This window comes from Podarcis tiliguerta, assembly GCF_965153285.1.
Source record: "Podarcis tiliguerta genome assembly, chromosome: 2".
Lineage (NCBI taxonomy): Eukaryota > Metazoa > Chordata > Lepidosauria > Squamata > Lacertidae > Podarcis > Podarcis tiliguerta.
The window spans coordinates 70958352-70965150 of record NC_139535.1 but is presented as its reverse complement, the minus strand read 5'-3'; the positions used below and the strand labels follow the sequence as shown (position 1 = coordinate 70965150).

Genomic DNA, 6799 nt, shown 5'->3' with positions numbered 1-6799 from the left:
AAGTGGGGGAACTGGAAAGGCTTAAAAGTACCGTATATTCAGCCAGAAAAAGCTAACTAAAGTGCTAACACTTGAGCAGAACCTAACTTTCTGCTTCAGAATATTTCTGTTTAGCCAAAGCTCCAAAACTTCAGCTTTGGACAATTTTGCAGCAACCATCTGCATTCCAAAATATATTTTGCAAAGTTATTGAGGAGAGGAGGGGGGTATAGTTCATTTGTTCATAGTCTGCCACTGAGGCTAAGCAAGAAGGCAGAACCTTATAGATGCTGTATCACCTCATTCCAATTCATACGCACTCCATAATCCAAAACCATAACCCTCATGTTTTCCAAGAGCCAAGTTGGGCACTGTATCCAAAGAGTAGGGACAGAATTCAACAAATGAGTCACATCAGGGGAAGCCTTGTACAAGGAATTTTGTTTGTGCAATGGGGCTTTCCACCCTCTATTCCCACTGTGACCCCAAAATTATCCCTGGGCATGGGGGGAGCAGTCTGAAGAACCCGCAGAACAGCATACAGGGAGAAGAGAGGGGGAATAAGTTCATCTGACAAACCAAAACACTTTCCAAGGCAAAAGGACCTCTTACCTTCATATAATAAAAGGTAAAGGGACCCCTGACCATTAGGTCCAGTTGTGACCGACTCTGGAGTTGCGGCGCTCATCTTGCTTTATTGGCTGATGGAGCCAGTGTACAGCTTCCGGGTCATGTGGCCAGCATGACTAAGCTGCTTCTGGTGAACCAGAGCAGCACACAGAAACGCTGTTTACCTTCCCGCCAGAGCGGTACCTACTTATCTACTTGCACTTTGACGTGGTTTCAAACTGCTAGGTTGGCAGGAGCAGGGACCGAGCAACAGGAGCTCACCCTGTCACGGGGATTTGAACCGCCGACCTTCTGATCGGCAAGTCCTAGACTCTGTGGTTTAACACACAGCGCCACCCGCATCCCTCCTTCATATGATGGCAAGTGACTATTGCGGCCTTGCACAACCGCTGTCTGAGCCTGGGATGAACTTCCAACCCTGCACAACCATTGGGACACAACACTCCATCCTGCTCTGGCCATGTAGGTTGCTGGGAGACTTGTATTCAAACAGACCTATCACAATCAAGCTGCATTTGAACAGACCTATCACAGGCAAGCTGCATTTGAACAAACCTATCACAGGCACACAGGAGCTGGGCAGGTTTTCGTGGTGGACCTGAGTGAAGACTTCAGCTCTTGGTCTTCACTGGGCTTATAAAGATGCCTCGATGGGACTTGCCGGCTCTGTCAAAGCTGAATTCCCCACCCTCCCATCCAATGTAGCATATGGCCCTGCCTGCAGGTGGGCAGGCAGATTCTGTGTATGACCTTGCTATGGAAATATTCAGTTGTCATATTTGGAGCCAGGGAGGAATTTGACGGCAGGCAAATTGAGAGTTTTGCCTACCTCATAGCAATTGTCACAACTTGTTGGCAGATAATGCATTGGATTCAGCCCTTAGTCTAGGCAGGGGCAGGGTTGGCAGCCCACCCACCCCCTGCTTCAGGGAATCGGGGATACTCCGTTAAAGGAGTCCAGGGGAGGTGCTTTCTAGATGCCCAACATAGAGTCAGTAGGCCATAGCACCCCCTAAAATTTGGAGGGGTAAGTCCTATCTGGGATATCTCAAAAAAGTTGGAGGTATCTACCTTACCAGCTGCAACGTTCTGGGAGAAGATAGGAGTGGAGGGTGCCTTTGGCAGGGCTTTGGGCTTGGATATAGGCTGTGGGCTTTCCTCCCTGGCTTCTCCTTCCAATACCCTGCCCATGAAAGAGCACCATGCTTACTAGCAGAGGACGCAATCTTGTGGGATGTTGGCTGCTCCTCCTGCTCAAGGGGCTTCCTGCATGTGGGGCCACAATTTGGAGCTAAAGGACAGATTGGAGGTTCTGTGCACAGTCCCTAGTATACAGGCATGAGGTCTGTGCTTCAAGGCACAATTGGCACATGGAACACAAGTAGGTGGGAGGATCATCCCACTTCCCTTCCACATGCCCAGCCTACACTGTTGGAATACCATCTATCTGCCACAACCAACCACAGTGTTGTGCCCATCTCCAAAAGGGCTGGATGAGAAACACTGACCCTTTTCTCCTGTTTTTAGTGGAACAGAGGATCCAATTCGGTAGTGCTAGGCTCTGATTGATTTATTCTACTTACCCTAGCACCATTAAGGCTCACTTTTAATTTACTTCAAATATATACAGCCACTCTGTCTAATAATGACTAAAATCAAAACCAGGTGAGAGTTCACCAGACCATGGACAACTGAGGCCAGGCTATCCCAACTGAGGGATGGCTGTAACTGCTGAATCACCCTAAGCACTCCTAGCCACAGAAACCATTTGAGACTCTGGTGAGAAGTTGGAATCCAGGAGCACTGCCAGACAATGAACCTGTTCCTTCAGGTGAAGTGTAGATGATATGGCTGCTAGCTGGTGGAATCCAGCAGAGGTTTTATGGGAGGTCAGTAAGATGTTGCTCCTTCTACTCCTCCCGCTATCTCTGCCTGCCTCCTACTATGTGGTATCCACACACACACCCTTCATTGCTGGAGTAACACAAGGTCCACTGTAGTTATCGCGTCTGGATTTGAAAAGTCTTGGCCAAATGTGTGAGCTCAAGCCAGACTCGCCACATCATTTACCCAGAAAGAAAATTTAGAAGTGGTGCAGTTTCTCTCTTTGTGCTTGCCTGTTTGCACCGATGCACATTTCACAGGGAGACAATAGAGCGTAAAAAAAGGAGAGAGATTGATGAAGAGCAATTAACACCCTCTAAATGCACACGATTCCTTTGTGAGACCTTTGTTATTTGTGATCAAAAATATGTCACTGAGCTTTAAAATGAATGCATCAAGCTCTTTCAGGCATCGCTATAGCGAATTTTAATCACAGTCACCAGAAACACAAAAGCATCGCCAAGTATTTAAGGACAGGATTTGGGCAACAGATAAATAATTGGACGGCATTTGGCTTTAATCAAGATTCCCTACAATAACTTATTTGTATTCTTGCATCTTGATGCCATGACGAAAGCCTGAAGCATTTCAAAAGCATTTACTTGAGGGAGGGGGTTGAGGAGAGCTTTGGTGCTGTTCTAATTGTATGAAATTGAGTTTATGTCCCTTAAGCAAAGATACTGCTAATTTTTGACACTAATTGTGAAGAAGTATGACTAGAGAATGGCAAATTTTCAAGGCAAATCTGAAATTGAACAAATTGCAGCCATTCTGTTGGTCCAGATGTGAATCTTCATTCAAGAAAAGAATGGCTTTGATTTGATCAATGTATTTTAGAATCATTATTCATTTCTGCTCTAAGCAGAGTTAGCCAAGATGTACGTCTCTCTGACACAGACCAGGATCAGATGCTGTGGGTTCTGACACACCCAGCCCACGTCCATTCTGCCACCATTTTTAGTCATTAACTTTCAGTGCCAGCAGTACTGTTGCAATGGTGCTGTTTCAAGATGACTATTTTAAATGGCGCTTGCTCATTTCTATTATTATTTAAGATATCTGATACTGCTCTTCCTCCAAGGAGCTCACGGTGACATACATGCCTCCCCACATTGTATCCTCATAACCTTTTGTGGCAGCTTGATCTATTATTATCATAGTTTTTTAATTATACTTTCCTAATCTCCCCTCTTTTTGCTATCTTGTTACCTTGCATTTTCCATCCTTTACTTTCAGCTGCCTCCCCTGAATGGGTGAGGTTCCTGTGTAGCAGCAGAAGGTGCCAGAAGGTGCAAGTAATTTCACCCCTTCAAGAATTTGCATGTAAGATTGAATTTACTAAGTGCCATTTGGTCTGCTGTCAGGTGTACAACCCCACAACTTCAGTTGTGCTCTGATTGATTGATTTGATGGGGCTATTTCATTATTAGATGGAATGGCTTTGTATCTGTGAAGTAACAAATTAAACAATTACTAAAATCAAGTCTTGTTGCTTTTGTAGCCAGTGGTTGAAATGAAGGCCTGGGACAAATTGTATTGATGGATTTGGCAATAACTTTTAATGATGGATTAGCTCTAGCAGCAATTAATTAACAAACACAGCAACAGCTGTTTTCATACTAGGTGAGCAGGTAAACACTTATTTCCCTCACTTTCAGAAAGAAGACTCAAGACACTTTATTATGTGGGGGAAAGGTTATGCATATTAAAATATAACCAATTAGAGGATCTGCCAATTAGCAAACAAATAAGTGTGGGCAGGGGGATGCATGCTTTTGTATGAGGGAATCGTCCCTCACCCATCGGCATGTAAACTATCGGGTTATGTGCTCTGCAGACATGGATAGAGAGAAATTGTTCCTATTTGTGTATATGAATGCCAACCTGTGTACTTGTACCCCACTGTCCAGCATTCACTGTGGCCCCAAGAGAACATCTAAGAACTTCACAAGTCACCAGCTCTCGGTGATAACAGTGCCCCCCCATCCCAATAACGCCTCAGGGTGGCATAAAAGTCAGATCTTACCTTTCCTTACCTGTCCACACTGAATGCCAAACATTCAAATAATACCACATCGACCCAAGATGCTCTACAGTGTGAAGTAAGTGGAAATAAGAAGCCCCAAGTACCAAATGCAGGTAGCCAATGGCCAAATTACAGTTCAACCTTTGGTCGCCAGATGTTATTGAACTACAACTCTCATCACCCCTGACCACTGGCCATACCAGTGGAATGATGGGAGTTGTAGTCCAACAACATCTGGGGACCCGTGGTTGAGAAAGTCTGCTATAAAGGGAGGGAGGAAGCTGCAAAGGGAAAAGAGGAGGTGGGGCAACCTTAAATAGGAAGGTCCACAGACCTACATGGCCCTAGATCAACCCAGAGACCAACTTAAGTCTGCTTTCCCCCAAGAGGGAGGCAAACCCACCCCCACCAAAAGGCAGGATGCCATTTTGACTGATATGCGTATGTTTCATACTTTCAGCTCAGTGCATGTGTACCCAGCTGTTTTGAAGCAAGACATAGCAGATAGCAAATGCCTTGGGAAAAGCAGTTCATGCACAAGTTGCCCTTGCTTCTATATCCTTTGTGGGTAGTTTATCTGCTGAAGAACTGATGAATTGCCCCCTGAGGTAAACAGCACGGTTCCAGGAGCTGTGGTTTGATACGAGTGCTAAGCGCTGTTAGGAGACCCCTGTTTCCCTCACAGACCTACAGTTCTCAGAGTTCCCTGTGAAGATGGATAGTCCATTAAGCCACTCAGGAAATTATAGATCTGTGAGGGGAATAGTGGTCTCCTAACAACTCTCAACACCCTTAACAAACAACAGTTCCCATAATTCTTTGGGGGAGGCCACGGCTGCTTAAAGTGGTATCAAAGTGCTTTAAATGTTTGCTGTGAATGTGCCCTAAATTGTGTGAGAAATGAGATGTACAAGTAACTCGTGCTTCCTCTTTTTGGACTTTTTCTGAAGCAGAACTATACACATATTGTATCTCCGTGGTGTGGTGCAAGAACTCCCACCTTTGAAATATCCTTAAATCTAGAGAGTCACTTTGGCTTTCACTTCCCCCTGCAAGTCATAACAGCCAAAGCAATTTTCCTGAGTCCACTCACAACTGTTATAAATGTGGGGAAGGGGGAATCAACCCTTGGTTTTTCATCTCTGTATTTTCTACAGTGATTTCTGTAATTTTCATATGAAATGAATGGTTGCTACATCAATACTGTAGCAAATAACTTTGCACCCCTTGTCCTGACTAGAAGAATGCAGCAACGCAATAGTAAATTCATGCACCTGGTGATTTCAGTGGAGCAAAAATAAGTGTGTCTGTTGGAGAATAAATTATATGTACACAAGCAAAACTAGAAAATATAAAGCTCAGTTATAGTTACGCATGGTTAATAAACAGTGAACTATGTTGCTTTTCAAATATATTTTTATATATAATAAGACCAAACACAGAAAATATAAAGTTTATACCCACCCTAAATGCATAAGGTGGTGATTAAGTTCCATTGAAATGTGGCTTTGTATGAAAAAATAAATTACACGAAGGGTTTTTGCTTTGCTTTCTTTTTTTCTTCTCAGTCTCCATCAGTAACAAGAAAACAACATATGCGAACAGAATACATTTTTTCCCAGCATAGTTTTGCATTTTGAAAGGGAATTTTTCACATCTGAGAGATACTGCATCCACAGCCTTGAGCACCAAAAGGCACCATTTAAATACCTGAAGAAAGAGTCTCTGGGGGAAAGCAGAAAACAAATTACTGTCATGCTATTGTTTGATTTCTCTGCCTTTTGTCTTTTATCTCTTGCAAAGGAGAGGGAAAAAACCCTAGGGGGCTTTCTGAAATAAATGTATTCTTGATACATATTTGCTATTCATAGACTCTCTGTCTGTCTTCCCAAATGGTTGTGCTGGGGGTGGGAGGAGGCATTCAGTGGAAGGCAGAGGCGTAGTGTGGGGGTCCGTGGGGGCCATGGCCCTGGGTGCAATTTTGAGAGGGGTTGCGAATAGGCATCCCCAAAGCAGGCTCTGCTCCAGAAGGAGCTACGGCTTGGCTGCGGCGCTGGTTCAGCTCTGACACCCCCCCCCCCCGCAGTTCAGGCCTGGGCAGACAAGTGGGCAAGAGCGCTGCCATCCACCCTCCTTGGCCATGGCACACCTTGCGCCCTGTGGCAGCAGCTGTTCTGACCCAGCGGTGGAGAGCAGCCCTCCTCAGCCATGGCAAGGCAGGCCTGGCTGCAGCAGCTCCAATGCCGGGTCAGGTCTGACCCAGCAGTGGAGAGCAGGCGA

At 45.1% G+C, this 6799-nt stretch overlaps 1 long non-coding RNA gene across 3 annotated transcripts; it reads left to right on the top strand.

The window, feature by feature from the left end:
• Positions 1-1232: 1232 nt before the first annotated feature.
• Positions 1233-6374, top strand: LOC310671289. 3 transcript variants are annotated; one of them, XR_014507942.1, is made up of 5 exons: positions 1233-1333; positions 2275-2498; positions 3549-3628; positions 3730-3816; positions 6088-6374. It is a non-coding gene; the product is annotated as an uncharacterized lncRNA (long non-coding RNA). The 3 variants fall into 3 exon arrangements; XR_014507944.1 differs by lacking the exon at positions 6088-6374 and having other exon boundaries at positions 3730-3900; XR_014507943.1 differs by lacking the exons at positions 3549-3628; positions 6088-6374 and having other exon boundaries at positions 3730-3900.
• The last annotated feature ends 425 nt before the right edge of the window (positions 6375-6799 follow it).